The sequence below is a fragment of the Macrotis lagotis genome, chromosome X (assembly GCF_037893015.1).
Source record: "Macrotis lagotis isolate mMagLag1 chromosome X, bilby.v1.9.chrom.fasta, whole genome shotgun sequence".
Classification (NCBI taxonomy): Eukaryota; Metazoa; Chordata; class Mammalia; order Peramelemorphia; family Peramelidae; genus Macrotis; species Macrotis lagotis.
The window spans coordinates 329,680,848-329,700,032 of NC_133666.1; the positions used below are offsets into that span (position 1 = coordinate 329,680,848).

General features: G+C 36.6%; 1 protein-coding gene across 1 annotated transcript in view; it reads right to left on the reverse strand.

Moving 5' to 3' along the window:
* TPPP (tubulin polymerization promoting protein) overlaps positions 1-18,858 on the reverse strand; it is a 139,829-nt gene extending 120,971 nt beyond the window's left edge. The window contains exon 1 of the mRNA XM_074200923.1: positions 18,785-18,858. The gene's annotated coding sequence lies outside the window, so the exon portion shown is untranslated. The remainder of the gene's footprint in view (positions 1-18,784) is intronic.
* Positions 18,859-19,185: the final 327 nt, after the last annotated feature.

Below are 19,185 nucleotides of genomic sequence, written 5' to 3' on the forward strand. Positions count from 1 at the left end.
AAATTTTATCTTTAAATACAAGATTCAAGACAAGCAAAAAAAAAAAGATATGGAGGAAAGAAAAATCATAAGGAATCTAATAATGTTAAACTGCATTCTTACATGGGAAGATGATTCTTGTAACTCCTAAAAACTTTCTCATTATCAGGGCAATTAGAAGGAGTATAGAAGGCATAGGTAATGAATCAAATATGATGGGATGATTGTCTTAAAAAATTTAGGGATGAGAAAGAAGAATGCACTGGGAGAAGGGGAAAAAGGAGAGATAGAATGGGGAAAATAATCTGAGATAAAGCTGTGGAAGAACTTTTTCAGAAGAGGGGAAATTGGGGAATTGGTGGGATTGGGAAAGGACATGAACTTTACTCTCATCAAATTGGCTCAAAGAGGAAATAACATACCCAGTTGAGTGTAGAAATCTAACTTTGCAATATAGGAAAATACAAGAGGAGAGGGAATAAGAAAAGGGGTGGTAGTGCTAATAGAAGGGAGTGATGATTAGGGGAAGTAAAAGTCAGAAGTAAAACACTTTTGAGAATAGATGAGGTGAAAAGAGAATGAGAGTAGAATAAATGAGGCAAGTAGCATGGAGGGAAATACAATTATCCCTTTTGCATCATGACTTTCTCCATTATGGTTTTGATGTATTGTAGGTCATCATAAGAAATTAAATAAAATTTGGGTGGAGTTTTGTAGAAGTTGCAGATGACATAGAAGAGTAATTTTACTTAATATTGACCTACATATAGCCCATGATCAAATAAAAACCCTAACAAAGCAAAAGAAAAAAATCAGACTTGTTCTCTAGTTTGAAGGGAGGGCCAAACATGTTTGCATGGATTTTCCAGATCACAGGGACACCATTCCCCTAATCCCTATGTTGTGGAAGAAATAACTGTATATAGTATGTATATAGTATGCATAGTATAGTATGTATATGTATATGTATATAGTATAGTATATAGTATGTATATAGTATGAAATAACTGTATATAGTAGTATGAAAATTTTTTAACAAGTTTTCTGATAAAAGACATTATTTCTCAAATATACAGAAAGCTGAGCCAAATTTATAGAAATTTATAGAAATTCCTCAACTGATAAATGGTCAAATCAAATATTTTATTAATATGAAAAAATGCTCTAAATCACTATTGATTAGAGAAAAGCAAATTAAAATAACTCTGAGTCTGGTTTTTTTGCACTCTCAGTTATATATATATATATAAATTATAAATATAAAGCTGAGATATTCTCATCATATAATGTTGCTATTCCTCTATACATTATTCTGGTTCTGCTTATTTCACTTTATATCAGTTTATGTTAGTGTTTTCAGGTTTTTCTTCGTGTTTTCTTTTGGGGGAGGGGAGGTAATTTTCCAGGGTCATATAGCTAGTAAATGTCAAATGTCTGAAGTCAAATTTGAACTCAGGTCTTTCCAACGGGGCCTAGAAAATATTTTTCAAATTGGCTGATATGACAGATGAAGAAAATGACAAATGCTGAAAGGGATATGGGAAATTTAAAACACTAATGCACTTTTGGCAAAATTGTATACTGATTCAACTATTCTGTAAACAATTTGGAACTATGCCCAATGGGCTATAAAACTATGCGAATTGTATATTGATTCAACTATTCTGTAGAACAATTTGGGACTATGCCCAATGGGCTATAAAACTATGCATACCCTTTGATCAAGCAATAACACTTCTCAAAGAGATTTCAAAAAAGGAAAAGTAACTATATATACAAAATTATTTTTAACAGTTCTCTTAGTGGTGGCAAAAAATTAGAAATTGAATTCCCCATTAATAGGGGAATGGTTAAATAAGTTGTTGTATATGATTGTGATGGAATGCCATTATGCTATAAGAAATGACAAGCAGGATGCTCTCAGAAAGACCTGAAAAAAGGGGCAGCTAGGTAGCCCAACAGATAGAACACTAGCCCTGTCAGGAAGACAAATTGGTCTCAAGACATTTGACTTACTTGCTACGTGAACCTGGGTAAGTCACTTAAAACCTATTGCCCCCTCCCAAGAAAAGAAAGAAAGAAGAAAAACATGAAAACACTTTCATGAACTGATATAAAGTAAAATAAGCACTACCAGAGCATTGTGTAGAATAATAGCAATATTGTATGATGGTCAACTGAGGATTTCTCAGCAATGCAATAATCCAAGATAATTCTGAAGAACTGATGATGAAAAATACTATCCACCTCCAGAGAAGGAACCCATAGAGCCTGAATGCAGATCAAAGAATAATTTTTCTTTACTTTCCTTATTTTTCTTTTCTTTTTTTTTGGGGGGGGGTGTAGGGTCTGTGCTTTCTTTTACAACATGATTTACATGGAAATGTGTTTTTCATGACTGCACATATCATGTAATATATCAGATTTCTTGCCTTCTTAGTTGGGGAGGAAAGGAGGGAGGAAAAAAGAGAATTTGGTGCTTCAAATTTGAGAAAAATATCAAAATTATTTTTACATGTCTTAGCTGGAAATAAAATTTTAAATTTTTTAAAAAAGAGATAAGAATAAAACAAAGCTCTCTGCATGAAATCAATCATGGTATTGCTAAGGTACTTGTAACTGAAATTTATTAAGCACCAATTTATTGTATGCAGAGCCCTACATTATGTGTTTGGACAAATGCACAGTTTAGAAAACATTTGGTCTCCACCCTCATGGAGCCCACCTGGAGTCTAGTAAGAGGGATCAATTACCACCACAGCTCTAATGCATTACAATGCATAAGTACATTAGAGGGTGACCATCCAAAATGCTGTGTGAGCCAAGATGAAAGAAAGGCTTTACCAACTCTGGAGAGAGAAAAGGAGGGCTTCCTGGAGGAGGTGGGATTTGAATGAGGCTTCAATAAAAGGGGAAAAAGAGAAAAAATGAAGAAAGAAAGGGATGACGTTTTAGGCACTCAGAAAATCTTAAGTCACAGAGGCAGGAAATCACTGTATATGTAGGGTTAGGTGGGGCATACAGTTATCCATTCAGTTCAGCATGTGTGGCAAGATTTGTGTTTATAAAGAAAAAAAATGACTCCAGACTGTGAAAACCATTGAATGCTGGGCAGATGAGTTGGAACTTTGACAGGCTTTAATGAGGAACTTTCAAATATTTTTGAACAGAGGAGTGACTTCATATGGACACATTTAAGATTTATCTGGCAACAGACAAGATGGAAGATGGATTGAAGGGAGGAGCAAAGGAAGGCAGGAAGATAGGTTAGGAGGCTATTGCAATACTCCATAGCAATAATAAGGGATCTGGTCAATTAATGTTGGAAATAGAACTCTGTTTGATTACATCTGTTTCACTGCTTTTGAGATTTCCTTCCCCCCCACCCCTTTAGTCATTTAATAAAATTCCAATCCAGAGGACCCTTAGAAGACAGGTATGATGGTAGCATGGGTATCTCCAAATAAGGGAGGCATCTGGTGGTGAGGGAGCTGGAGATACTACTGATGAAAACTCAGGATAAGAAGGATAGAGAGGGTCACCTGTAATTCCTACCCTTCTGGGTATAGTGTTCTAAGAGCCCACAGGGAGAGAGAAAGTCACAGTGTGGTTGATAAACAGTGAGTGTATAAAGGACTAGAGACAGATTTATCTGTTTAGGGGAAAGACATATATAATTGGGTATTGTCACAGAGAGTGGAGCAAAGATTAGAAGCTCTTAGAGAGGATTGTGTGGGCACTTGGAGAATATTATAACTGCAAAAGACCCTAGGTCATTTAATTTGATTTTTTTTCTTGGTAAATTAGAGAAGTGAAACATGGTCTGGGGACTCCGCTGATGAAGACAAAATTAAGTGGAAGAGAAAGGACTGAGATTTCTTCCTTTTTCTAAGCTACTATCAGTTCTCCTATCATAGATAAAAGAAGTGAAAAATGGAGAATGGATGTGGGAGCATCCAGTCTTAGATAGCATAAGACGAGGAAAGAGTGGAAAAAAATCTCATGTTGCAAACAATCAGAGAGTAAAGAAGTAGGCATTGAATGTTTCATATAATTATTTGGTATAGACTTAGGCAGGGTATTTGTGTGGTAGCAGGAAGGGGAAAAAAAGGAGGAAGATTGCCTATTTTAGCCTTATAGCTATGCTTATAATATCAGTCAGACTCCAGTTTCAAATTTTTTTCCTTTTAAAAATACCAGGCTAGGAAAAAAGATTATTAGAAAATTATAGAATTTTCGTGGTTATAAAGATAAATTGGAATTTTACCATATTTATTATTTTTCTTTGTGTTTTCTTATATATTTATCTCTCTCCCACTTAATTTATAAACTTTTTAAGACATCATAGATTTAATGCGATAAGAACCCTTATAAATTCCAACTCCCTCCTTTTCTAATAGTAAAAAGGAAAACTCACAGCAAACTATAAATGAACAAATTAATATTTTCCTAAATGCTTTCATAATAAATAAGGAGAGTAAAGCCAGGATGTCCCTTCTCCTCATTAATAGGCACAACTGGAAATTTTTAGCAAAAGCAAGACAAGAACAAAAATTAAAATCATAAATTCTAATTAAAAAGGAAGCAAAATTATCCCCAATACAGATTACATGAGTTTAATTAAAAAACTCAGAGAGTCCATAGTTTTTCCCTTTTTGTTTTGATTTTTCTTTCACAATATGACTAATATGGAAATATATTTTAACATAGTTGTAGTACATGTAAATTGAAAAATATGAATAAAAAAAGATGGGAAGAACTCAAACTCATCAAAGAAACAAAGTTCAAAATCCAAAAAAATTATGTGATTTCTAGATAAGAATAGAAAAATCTTTGATAAGATAAAATATTGTTATTCCTTGGAGGAAAAAGTAGAAATGGAAAGCTCATCTAAAATAGCTATAAAATGCACAAAACATCTGGGATCCAATCTACTATAATGTACAAGGCTAAGATAAATACAATTAAAAAATAAAAAGAAAGAGAAATAATTCATTTATAGATTAATTTCTATACCAATTATTAATAGTTTGATTTGTATAGAAATTAATCTATAAATGAATTCTTTCTTTTTATTACTATAAAGAACTAGGTTACTTAAAAGAATTAGATAAAACAATATGGGAATAAGACCTGGATTTGGAATTACGCAGCTATTACTCAAATGAGGAAACTACCAATACAGGAAGAGTGCTAGAGTAGCCTTGAGTATTAAGGTAGATTCTGGAAAATAATTTACAATAAAGTGAAAAAATAATTTTCACATATTGGATCCAGAGATACAATATAAATGCATCAAAAACATCAAAGACGAAATAACAACCAAATCCAATCCAATAATATTTATTTTTACCAAACACCATGCTAAGTGCTGAGGTTAAATTACTAAAAATATAGTCCTGCCTGTACCCATTGACCCAGCAATACTACTATTAGGTCCATTTCCCAAGATTATTATGAAAAAAGAAAAAGAACCTTTATAGTCTATAATTTTCATAGCAGCTTTCTTTTTGATGGCAAAGAACAAGAAATCATGGGGATGTTCATCAATTGGGTAATGGTTAAACAAACTGTGATATATATACATGATGAAGTATTGCTCTACCATAAAAAATGAGCTCATTGATTTTAGAATCAATAGAGAGACCTACATGAAATAATGAAGTATGTAGAGTAAAATTTTAAAAAATTATATACTGTAACTGCAGTATTATCTTAAGAACAATTCTCAGAGTCCAAGTCATTCTATTATAAATACCCAAATTAACTGCAAAGATCCTATGATCTCTGGAAAATGTTGTTTGCATGGAGAAAAAAAACTGATTTATACATGTATATGTATGTGTTTGTTCATATATACACCTATTTATGTCTAATGGTAGCCATCTAGAAATTTGTGGAGGGTGGGAGGGAAAAAAAGAACTTTACAAGATAATTTTGTTGTCTATTTGAAAAGAGTAGCAAGTTACACATAAATAGATCTGCAATTGCAGGCGCAATTTTCTGTTTTTCCATTCCATTTTGTTATGAAAATTCTTGTTTAAATTAAGTTCAGATTAAAATAAAATTTAAAAAAACATAGCTCTTGCCCTCTAGGAGCTTATTATCTAAAGGGGAGACAACACACAAAAGGAGGCAGGAAGGGTGGGGGATGGGGAGACACACACACATCAGGGGACACTTTGTTCCTTAGAACTGAAACCAGGTAGAGTAGGAGATAAGCCTTGTGTGTACCAAAACAATAGAATTACACTTTTTATTAAAAAAAAAGTTAATTCTCACATCTATTGGTTTATGACTGAACAAAATATGGTGTATCAATATATAGGAATAATATTATGCTGTAAGAAATGGATAATGTTAGTAGCATGCCAAAAACATTGGAAAAGTTGTATGAATTGATACGGAATGAAGTAAGCAGAATCAAAATGTCTACAGACATATACACATACATAGTATGATACACCTACATAACAAACAACAGGCACTGCTGCTAGCTAGGGAAGCTAAAGTGTTCATGAATAACTAGATGATGCAATGGAGGATGTACCAGGCTTGGAGTCAGGGATGTGGGTTCATATCTAGCCTCAAACATTTAATAGCCATCTGACAATGGCTTTCACTTAATGTCAGTTTCCCCATTGTAAAATTATAATAATAGTATCTTTCTCCGAGGGCTGCTGTGAGAATCAAATGAGATAATATTTGCAAAGTGTTTAACACAGTCTAGTATATAATAGATACAATATAAATATTATTTTTATTATCATTATTTGCTAAGGAAGGTAGATGGTGGTGGAGAATTCTCTTCTCTATTTAGGTATGACTTTCTTTCAGTTCACTTCTTCTTAGGGGTAGGGTGGGGGATTCTTTTAAAACCTTAGCAAGTCAAAAAATAGTTATTTAAAAGTCACTTTGCCCACCTGCAGCCTAAGGTTCCTTATAGGTATGTCTCAATAGGAAGCTAGTCTTAAACATTATTCTTTCACTTTCTAAAGCAATGTAATCTCATCAAACTATGTAGCTCAAAACCTCAGTCAGTTGGCACTAGAAAATTCAAATTTTGTTTATGATACCTTTTAATTATGTTTATGATACTTTCCACTTCCCTTTTGCATTTGTCCTCACTCTACTTCTAATTTCACCAATAGCATTCAAGTAAGGAGAATTGACTCAGATTTCAAATTGCATATCACATATTGTGAAAATACTTAAAACAATATATGGCACTGAGCTAGTCATTTTTTAAATGGCCAAAATTTGCTTCTGTAAGAGGGAAGAGGACAGGCAGAAGGAATGGCTGGTTCCCGCTCCGTCCACATCCTGATCAAGTAATGAGTATAGCAAGGGAATGAATTGGTAGATAACATGGGAGTTACCTCCTTCAGAACCCTTGGAGGTGGTCTAACCAACAACTGCATTCCTGCATCTCAGAGGTTTACTCACTGGCTCTGGAATGTTTGTCCTTGGCTTCTCAGCTGACCCAAGTCATCAGAAGTAGGAAACCCATCCACACTCAGATTAACCCTTGATGGCAAAGTGCAGCATATAGACTGACTAGGATATGATTCTGGTTCTGATAGTTACAGTTTTCTACCTCTCTTCCAAGGACAATCCCCAGTCCAGCATGTCTTACTTTTTGAACTTGACCTTTCTGTCTCCTATTCATTAATTCCTCTTCTCCAAAGTCATGGTCATCAGCAATCCTGTTGATTTGCCAGTTTAGATCAAGCATCAAATCTCCCTGAAGCTTAGGGAACCAAGGAAAGAAGACTTTGACTTGAGATTCTCCTGACCCCCCTTTTCTCTTCAGTTCTGAGCCTCTTTGACTTAGAACTCCAAAAAGGTGAGTAACATAAATAATGACAATGATATAAACAAAAAGATCACAAGAAAAAGTTGCCTGCTGAGTGTTTGTAATGTCCAGCCTGTACCCAAAAGAAAATTTGAGAGATGGGGAATAAAGAGGTGCAGAATATTGATGGAATGTCAAACACTGTGTCCCTTGGCTTGCTTAACTTTTTCTCAGTTAAGAGGAAAGGTAATGGTGTTCATTGAGTGTATGTCTGATAACAGTAATGTCCAGAAATGCCACTAGTACAACTTAGTATAAGAATATTAAAAGGAAAAAATAGTATTTTACTTCCCATGAATAGGCATAATTAGGTTGGAGTAATTGGAGTTTTGGTCCAGAACAACAAATTTAGAGGACCTATAGAGCACAGAAATGAGAGACCTTGACACCTAGTCAGGGAAGAAAAGACAATTAAAGCAGGAAGCTGTCAAATAATGTTGCTGGGGGTGGCTAGGTGGCAGTGGATAAAGCACTGGCCTTGGAGTCAGGAGTACCTGGGTTCAAATCCGGTCTCAGACACTTAATAATTACCTAGCGGTGTGGCCTTGGGCAAGCCACTTAACCCCATTTGCCTTGCAAAAAAAAAAACCTAAAAAAAAACCAAACAAATAATGCTGCTGCTCATTCTTCCCAGTCAGGTCCAGTCTTACCCTGCTCTTCTTCCATTGTAACTTCCTGAGTCTCAGGGGATTGGCCCCAAGAATTCTCTTTGCTGCTGGATTGCCTATAAGTAAAATTTCTTAGTTTTGACTTTATAAGGGTGCTTGTCTGGAATATTATAAAGAGAATTCTCTTTCAGGTAGAATTTAAACTAGAGTTTCTTCTAATTCTTAGATCTCTGTTTGAACTTAAAAAAATAATTTTTTGCTAATATGCTTATTACAATTTTCTAGATGACTTAAATGTACTTTAATGACTTGTTCCAGGTTATGAAATTATTAAGTAAAACTCGAATTCAAACCTAGGTCTTCTGACTTCTAAGTCAGTGCCTTTTCTCTTATATTACATTGATTATGAAGTTATTCACCAAAATAATTATCTCATAAAGGTACTACTTTACTCTAAGGTGCCATTTTTCATGAATTTGTGTCTGGTTTAATGGATTTGGATGGGTTACAAAATGGGATATTTATCATATGTCTTAGATATTTATCAGTTGGCATGAAACTAGACAATATTCTCAAATGGGTGAAAACCAACCTGGCCCAGGGGCAACAATGACACCAGGATCTCTGAGAGGAGTTTCAGCTGGCAGGCAGTTGGAATAATGATGCCACAGCCTCTCTCAATGCCATCTCTCCCTTTTCCCTTCTCTGCCTGCCCTTCTCCCCAATTAACACTGTCCTACTTCTCAGGGCATCCTCTTCTCTTTGGTCCAGTCTCTTCTTTTCTGCCTCCACAAACAGTCAACCTTCTATGAATTCTCTTTCTTTCCTGCTATTCCTGATTTCTCAATGCTTTTCTCCTCTTTTCTTCCTCCTCCTATTCAAACATTACCTAAGCAGCGAAAGTGATTTTTTTCTTTCTTTTCATAATTCTAATATTCAAGAAGACTGTATTATTAGGTGGTCTGGGTTTCGAAGCTTTTCAGTTGTAAGCCAGTACTCCCATTAAGTTGTCCCTCAAATGTTCATCACTAAATGTCTGATGAATTTTGGTGCAGGGGGAAAAATTCTGTTTTCAAAGAGTTGCCAAAGATTTGGACTAGCTTAAAGACTTATGAGCTGTGTGGTTAGAGGCAAATACCTTAAATCACCCTGTGCCTCACTTTCCCTACAAAACAAGATAATAAATATCTGACTCACAGGACTTTTAAGAGGATGGAATAAAGTAGTACATGTAGAATACTTTGAAAAACATAAACAGCTACAATAATTGAAATCTAGAAGCATTTTTAAGTCCTATTAAGTTCTAGGTACTACTTGAGAGGCATTAGGAACATAAGCAAAATGAAGGAAATAATTATTACTCACAAGGACCTTATATTCTAAGTTTCAGCTTTTATTATTTTCCTTTGTTACTCAAAATATTTTTGGCTAGATGAATGTCATTCTCCTAGGAATCTTGTCCTCCAGAAGTTCCATCTTTTTTGTGAACATTTGTCCACCTTGTTTGAGGCACTTTGTACTTTTTTAAACTAAAATTTATATTTGTGATGTCCATAATCTCATTTGAGCCTCACAACTGCCAAAAAATAGTTTGTTCAATGTATTATTTTTATTTTTAGTATTTTTGTATTTGTGTGTATTATTATTATTTTTTGTTATCAAGCATTTATATTCTCTCTGTCACCTCTTTTCCTTCCCTGCCCATTAAGGTAGATAAAAAGAAAAACAAACCTTTGCTGTAAAGAAGCAAAACAAATTCCTGCATATATGTAACATTCTGTATCTTTAAGTTCATCACTTCCCTGACAAGAGGCATGCTTCATTGGTCCTTTAGAATGGTAGTTGACAATTTCATTGATCCTTAAGTCTGTCAAAGACGTATTTTTAAAGGTTGTAATTATATAAATTATTCTCTTTTCTCTGTTCACTCTGTATCAATTTATATAAATCTTCTAGGATTCACTCAAGCATTACCCATTAGCCATTTTTTTACAAGAACTAGTATTCTACAGCATTCATATACAAGCAATATTTTAAAAAAGATTTTGAAGATGAGAAAATTAAGTCTGATAAAGGGGAAGTCATTTGCCCACACACAGCAAATAAGTTTCTAAGGAGCTATTTGAACCAGATTTTTAGGACTTCAAGTTAAACACATGATCTATCCCCTACGCCAGGCTGATCTGAGAATTGTTCACAATGTCTGCCATTGGATGCATTCAGTTATCCTTTTTTTTAGGTGGTTTTTTTTTTTTTTGCAAGGCAAATGAGGTTAAGTGGCTTGCCCAGGGCCACACAGCTAAGGTAATTATTAAGTGTCTGAGGCCGGATTTGAACTCAGGTACTCCTGACTCCAGGGCCGGTGCTCTATCCACTGCACCACCTAGCTGCCCCATGCACCACCTAGCTGCCCCTGTTATCCTTAAAAAAGATGTCCTGTCTTTATCTTTGAAGAGGAAAGCATAACTTTAATGGACAGATCTTCAGTAATTACCTTTCAAAGCTAGTATCTGGTAGACTGAACAGCAAGGAAAAGAAGGGAAATAATGGCTTTGCCTTCATGTCAATCCACATGCAAGCTAGTGCCACAACCTTTGAATGCCATCATTCTTTTTTTTTTTTTTGTAAAGCAATGGGGTTAAGTGGCTTGCCCAAGGCCACACAACTAGGTAATTATTAAGTGTCTGAAGCCAGATTTGAACTCAGATAATCCTGACTCCAAGGCCGGTGCTCTAGCCACTGCACCACCTAGCTTCCCCTAATGCCATCATTCTTACTGTAACAAAAAACTTAATGCAAAAGGGGTTAGCCTCAAATATCAAAATGAAGATATTTCAAAGTATATACCCTTACAATTTAAATGAGAATGAAGACCTGAGGTCTATTTAGAAAGACTTTGCTATAATTCTGGTGATCTCTATGGAAAAATCTACAACTAATTTCTCTTGGTTAATGCCCCAAGACAGTTTGTTTTTCTTGAAAGTATCTATTATTGCTATTACTGTATACAATGTTCATTTGGTTCTGCTCATTTTTGCTCTTTATTATTGCAAATCTTTCCAAATTTTTTCTAAAAATCATTTAAGTTCATCATTATTTTGTCTATTGTAAATACCCAAATTAACTAAAAAGGAGATATAAAGACATTATCTATATCTAGAGAAAAAAACATATAGAATAATTTTACATATAAGCATCTCTCTATCTCTATCATCTATCTATCTATCTATCTATCTATCTATCTATCTATCTATCTATCTATCTATCTATCTATCTATCTCAGGATAGACAACTCCAGGATGGGGAGAAGAAAAATTACATGATCATTTTGTTGTCTATTTGAAAGGAATAGCAAGTTGTACATAGGTTTGCAGTTACATATACATTCATCTTTTTATTGTATTATTCATTGGAATGCTTGTTTTATTCCATAAATTAAAATTTTAAAATAAATATTTAAAACAAACAAATAAATAAAACAAAAATATCTATCTATAAAGAGAGCTAACATCTCTTTTGTTTCCATTGCCCCATTAATCAGAACATACTTAAAAATTCTCCCAACGTTTCCCATTTACAAAGAAAGCAAATCCAAACTGGAGCTTCAGGAATATAGAGTGTGGAAAGAAGCAATGTGAAATAAAGTTGAAAAAATAAGCTGCAGCCAAATAAAAGAGAGCCTAAAGTACTAGGGCACAGAGCTTGTGTTTTATTGTAGAAGCAATTAGCAAAGTTTTTGGGTAGGATAGTGACATGGTCAAACCTGAAAGATTATTTTGACAAGTATTTGGTTGAAGAATTAAATAGGGGGAAAGAGTAGAGTTAATGAATGGTGTTGCAAAGTCATTGTATAATGAGCATCTGAACTAGACATGTTGAAGAGAAAGGTTCAGATGCAAGACATATTGTGAAGAGAGAATCAACTGGACTTGGCACTTGCATGTAGAAGTGAGAGAGAGAGAAAAAGAAAAGATTCATAGATGGCTTCCAGATTTTGAATCTGGTTAACTGGGAAAGTGGTGTTGTCCTATCAGAAATAGGGAGATTTAGAGGAGGAGCAGGAATAAGGGGAAGATAATTAATTTGACTTTGGATATTTTGAGTTGCATAAGCTGGCAAGATATCCAGGTGGACCTGTCCATCAGATAATTGGAAATAAGGAATTATTTCTCAGAAGACAGAATGGGGTTATACAATGGAGTCTTATATGTGTATTTATCTGATATTATCCATACATTTTACTTGTCCAAACTTAATATAAAAGTTAAAAAATATTTTAATAAATAGTACAGATATCTCCCACCATTCAATGAAAACATGCCCTAGTGATATAAATTGTGAGATAAAAATTTCTGTTCTCTCAATGGGTCACACAGCTCTCACTATGCAAGCATCTTGACAAATCTCACCATTTGCTAAATATGGTTCTAGAACCCCTCTTCATTATAACCACAGAGACTATTCCCAATGGCAAAAGAAAGGAAGGACAACCTTGGTTGGCCTTTTTAGAGATCTTGGTCGACTAGGAGGCACCTAGTGGGGTTGTCCTCTTTGTTTCCTTTGTGTTCTCCTTTACCTTTTGGTGAAGCAAGAAAAAGAAACGATTATATGGTTGTATGTTCATCCTCTAATTTTAATCTCACTTATGTGTAAAGTTGTTTTAAATGTATGCAAATGTAAAATGCATTTCCCCCTAACTCTTTATTTTCTGGTCAGATAAATCTTTACTTAATTTTATTTACTTCTATATGAGTAGAGATCCTGGTTCTTGCATTTCTCTAGATCAATAAATTCCATGAGGAAAGTGAAAAATAATATGGAATGGAATTGTTACCTTAGTAACCATTTAAACCTATCTGCTCTGATATAGATAATTTTCTTTTAAAAGATCACAAGTTGTGATATATGATCATGATGCAATATGACTATTCTCTGAAAATTGATTAGCTCCATGATTTTAGAAAAGCATGAACAGACTTGCACAAAATACCAAAGAGTGAAATAAGCAGAACCAAGAAAATGCTATATATAGTAACAGCAATATTGTTTTTAGAACAGCTTTGAGCGACTAAGTCATTTTGACTATTATAAATACCCAAATTAACTACAAAGAACCTATGAAGAAAGATGTTATATTAATCCAAAGAAAAAACTGATAAATAAAAGAATGTATAGAATGATTTTATACACATACATACCTATATATATATATATATATATATATACACACACATATATATATATATATATATATATATACATATATATATGTCTTTTGATGGCCAACTCTAGGGTGGGGTGAGGGAAGGAAAGAAAAAGAAAGTTACTGGCAATTTTATTATATAATTAAAAGGAATAACAAGTTGTACATAATAGATTCACAGTTTTGTGTGCAATTGTCTTCCCCCCCCCCCCATTTTGTTATGAGAATGCTTGGTTTATTTAAGTTCAAAATAAAATAAATATATATATATATAAAGACTCCATAATCCAGTTCCAGCTAAAACAGTTTAAAGATACTAACCATGCTGCTGTATATGTATATAACAAGGGATTTTCAATGACATTTTAGGCTATTTTTACCTTAAGTGATTACTATAGAACATTGGACAAACTACTGAATACACAGAATTGGAAATCATCTCCACAGAGGTAATAATTATATTAATGGAACAAATGAGATAAAAAGAGAAGTTTTAGAGAAAGATCTTTTTTATTTTTCTGGTATGAAATTACTTAGCCTTACTCTACAAATTACTTTATTCCTTTAAAATGAACTTAAACAAAAGATATTTATTAAGTAGATGTTCAAAGCGGCATGTATGGTATGTTAAGACACATATAGAAATATGAGACACCATCCCTTGTCCATAGACATTAAAAGTGTGAAAACAAGGCCTTTAGTACACTGGGTGTATTCTTTGGCTTTTCGAGAAAACATGGATTACAATCATAAATGATGAGAATATTTGGAGGGGTTGCTGGCCTCTCTGCTGAGGAGAGTAAACTAAATTGATGAAACCATAGATGCATCTAAATAATAAAACATGTAATTATGGAAGAAAGGCCATCCATATTTTTCTTAGTCAGTTTGCGAAAAGATTTGACTCAGTCCTTCTTCATCTGTCTTTTTTTCCCCATAAAGCAAAATTTACTATAATGTTGTATTCTAAAATATCCAATGGTAAAAAGGGAGGCTTAGGCTATACGAAGATTGGGTAAGAACTGAAAATGTAGAATAGTGAAAACAAGATTTTCTTTCCCACTCCCCACCATGGTCTTTATATTGAAGAATGCTATATACTTGCTAAAAAAAAAAGAAAGGCCTTATTTGAATATTTAAAAAAATTAAATACTAATCAATAATTTATGATCTCATTCATGTTATCAATTGCAGAAGCTAAAATAGTTATATAGTCAATAAAACATTAAGAAATTGGGGCAGTTAGGTGGTGCATTGGATAAAGCCCCAATCCTGGAATCAGGAGGACCTGAGTTCAAATGTGCCATCAGACATTTATTAGCTGTGTGACCCCAGACAAGTTGCTTAACCTCAATTGTTTAAAAAAAAACTAAGGAAACTGATTTCCATATTTTCCTTCCTCTGAACTCCTATTATCTGGAACATACTGTCTTAAATTGCTACTTTTTTTTCAAATGTGTTTGTTTTTTTTCCTCAGCTAGATTGTAAGCTGGATATCTTTTGATTGATTTTATTATAGAAGTGAGAATGTAAACTTCTTGAGGGTAAGTATTGTTCTTCCATTTGTCTTTGTATACTCAGAAGCTAGAACAATTTGAGTACCTAGTACAGTAACCAGTTTTTGTGGATTGGATGTGAAATCATTTGAAAGAAACCATAATTCTTTTTTATAGAACTGAGAAGTCACTTAAGCTGCTAGAAATGAACAATTTTTTATATGCTTAGAACAATCCTTTTTCAAAATAACAAATTTGTTTTTGGGATGTGAAAACAAAAAATGCTTAATTATCACAAGGTAAATTTTTTTTATAAATTCTGACCACAGATATACATTTACATATTTTTTGATTTTATAATCAAAGAATGTCAGAGCTGGAAGAGACCTTAGACATCATTCAGGATAGCATCTTCATTTTATTGGTGAGGAGAGTGAGTTTCAGGAAAACCGAATAATATGCTTAAGATCATATCAATTAAAAACAATTAAAAAAAACAAAATTCCAGAGGTTGCTGGGGCCAGAACCCAGGTCTCTTGATGCTAAATACTGAAGTAGACTATTAAAATTGTACCGTCTCTTTCCTCAAGGCTTAGCTCATTTGCCACCTCCTCTTTGAGTTTTCTCTAAGCGATTTCTGTCCCTCATTAAAGCTATTCCCCTCCTCAAATTGCTCTATCTGAGTACATGTTATATTCTCCTGAAATACAAGTTCCTTGAAGGTAGGGATTTTAAAATTTTTCATCCTTATATATTACCATCTTTGCATCTTCTTTTTTGTTTCTGCATAATTCTTTGCAATATGTTAGAATTTCTAATAGAACTTAATTGAAACTGAATTTAATTGCTTTTCCTAGTTCAATCATTTTCAGAATAAACCCTTTCCCCTACAATAATAAATATACCACATGAGATGCTCAGAGGTTCCACTAAAGTGTTACTTAAGGCAGGCTTTCTCAGTGGGCCTCATTTCTTCTGATTGGTGGCACTCCCTGGTGGTGGCATAGGTGGCTAGTGTTGCCAATTTAACAAGATGGGTTTGCTGGGGGTGTTGTGAAAACAATATAGATTCTCCAGTTAAAACTTGAAGCTAATATGGTAATTAGAAACTGTCAGGAATCATTGATTATCAGATGCAGTAAATCAATGGATCTATCTATCTATCTATCTATCTATCTATCTATCTAACATTCAGGGTTAGGGGATGAGCGGGAGTGAGGACACAAATTAAACACATTAAGATGAAACAAAACTGCCTGCCCTGCAGACCTACGTTTCAATCTATCTGGAACAGATGAAGTGAAATCTTCTGCATCTGATCCTCTTGGGGACGATATCGTGTCATACATCAAAATCATAGGCTATAATTAGGTATAATTGTAAATCCCACAGTCTCTGCCCTGAAGATGCTCTCCATTTTAATTGTCTCATCACTGAAGGGTGTTGTCAGCTCTAAGGCAGTAGAAGACATATTGCCACAGCATGTTGGAAAGCCTTCACCTATGTGGCAAGTTGTAGCTACTGCAGTAAAGCCTTCCTGGAAATAAAAAGTAAAGGGGGGAAAAACCCCAAAGTATTCAAGGTCTTTCTCTTTCAACAGAAGACATAACAAGAAATGAAATCAGTATAATTTTTTTACATAACATAGACCAGCTTCCAACAAATATTGATTTAACAGTTGGTAATCATGCACAGAAAAATCCACAGGTTTTAAGAAGATAAAAGCAATGCATCATTCATTGCTTTAGTAGCAGTCATAGGGTTGTGGATCACTAAAAAACCATGCGTCAGATAGAATTTATTTCCTTTAATGCATTCATGGCATTCCTTCTCATTACTGCTGGTTGAAATCCTGCCCCTCTTCTAAGACCCTAGTCAAACATCAAATATTCCATGATCCATGATTCCATGTCACCTTTCATTATCCCTCATCCATACAATCAGCTAGACCTTTTTTTCCCCTCCCTCCCCAGAACTCCTCTTATGGCGTCTTTCTCATACTGCTGCACAGTTATCTGTGTACAGATCTTTCTCCCTTAGGTTACAAGCTCCTGGAAGATAGGGCCCATGTGTTATTTTTCTTTGCATCACTTAGTGCAGTACCTTGGATACATCAGGACCTGAGAAAAATGTTTAATAAATGAATAAATAACTGAAATTTATTTTGAAACCATAAGAGGATACCCAAAAGACTGTTAAAGTAGAAGGAAATGCAAACATAACAGTTATGTAATAATGTACTTTGACCAGATTTTAAAAGCAATGAATGTAATTGAAGATGCAGACTTCTTAGCTTCTCATTTTTTTTAAAATTCATCACTTTTCTGTCTAAGAGAGAAAGCTTTTAATGATACAGAAATGCTCAAATTTTACCCCTGGTTATGAAAGTCCAGTGATGCTTGGGTTGCATACACTCTGAATTTTGCTCACAGACTTATGCTGAGACAATAAGCTGAGATAAGACAAAAACTTCTTCAGGGAATAACTTGGGAGATTTGCATATGATAAAATCTGTCCCATTAACACTGTGAATAATAATCCTGGTGTGGGAAGGGAAAACTGTTGCACTGGAGCAAATTCATTGAAGCTGGTGGAAAGTCTCTATTCACGAAGTGAACCTTAACAAATTAGGCCAAAAGATCCCCCATTCATCTCAAGGCTACAAGGACACAAAACGACCCGTTTTTACCATTCACAAGAATTTTAGGATCTTAAATTCTTAGGTTACTTAATTTGACCTAGCTTCTGCCTCTTAGAGGAAACTCAATCAATTTTTTAATTGATTGACAAACAGTTATGTCTTAACTTTGGAATCATAACCTGGAACGGGGGAAGACTTTTTATTGCTTATCCATTATAACCAGCTACCGCAGGATTTTTATGAGCAGAATTATTTCATGCTATGGGGCAATAAAGAAAAGTGCCTACAGCCAGGCTGTTACATGTATTCGCATAAAGATGGGAAGGAAAACTGAACAGTTATAGGAGGCCTAAAGGGATGGGGCTTCATGTGATTTTTGATTATTTAATTCCCCAAGAAACCCCGGCCGCGGGACCCCTGAATTCCCTCGAGCTCTCCCCTTCCATCCCAGCCGGGGGGTAGCAGCGCAAACACAAAGGTTCTTCCCTGCCCCCCCCCCCCGTCTCAGCTCAGGGGTTCTAAGGGCTGCCCGAGTCTCCCTGCCTAGACCACCGGCTCAAAGGGAAGGGAAGCCGGGCGGGGTCCCTGCCTGAGGGGTGGCACAGGTCCCGTGAGGAGCGGGGCAGGGGGATGATGCAGACCCCCGCCTCTGGCCCTCCCCGGGCTGTGCCAGGGAGGCTGCGGCTCCTTCGCCCAGGCGTCTCCAGAGGTGATGGCGACAGCGCCGCGGCCCCGGGCCCGGGGGTGGGGGCTCTCGGGGCGCAGTAGGCTCGGGTGCGGGGCTCCGGCCCCTCCGCCCCCCGGCGCGCCCCCACTCCGCCCCGGTGCCCCCGCCCGCGGGACCCCTCCGCGCAGCTTCGGCCCAGGCCGGCGCAGGTGCCGAGGCGGGGGTGCGGGGCGCGGGGGACCCCGACGCCGCCCGGGCAGAGCACCGGCTCCCCGGGCCGCCCCGCCTCCGGCCCGCCCTGCCGCCGCCCTCGAGGGCCGCGCGGCGCCACTTACCCGGGGGACGGCAGCTCCGGGAGCAGCGGCGCCTCCTCCAGTCCTCCGGGGCCACCCGACACCCCAGAGCCGCCCCGGCCGCGGCTCCGGCTGTGCCCGGCGGCCCCGCCCGCCCCGCCCCTCCGCCCCGCCCCCCTCGCCCATTGGCCGCCGGCCGCCGGCCCGGCCCCCGCCCACCTCCCTCATTGCACGGGCCGGCTCCGCGCCCCGCCCCCGGCCGCCGCGCCCCGCCCCGCCGCCCCGCCCCGCCCCGCCCCCGGCCGGCTCTGCAGGGGCCGCGCAGGAGAGGGCTCCGCAGCCCCCGGCCGGCGGCCGCCTCAGCCTCTGCCTTAAATGGGCCGGTGGAGGCCCGGGGCGCGCCGCTGCCCGGCCCGGCCAGCTGTGCGGGGGTCCCCGCGCCC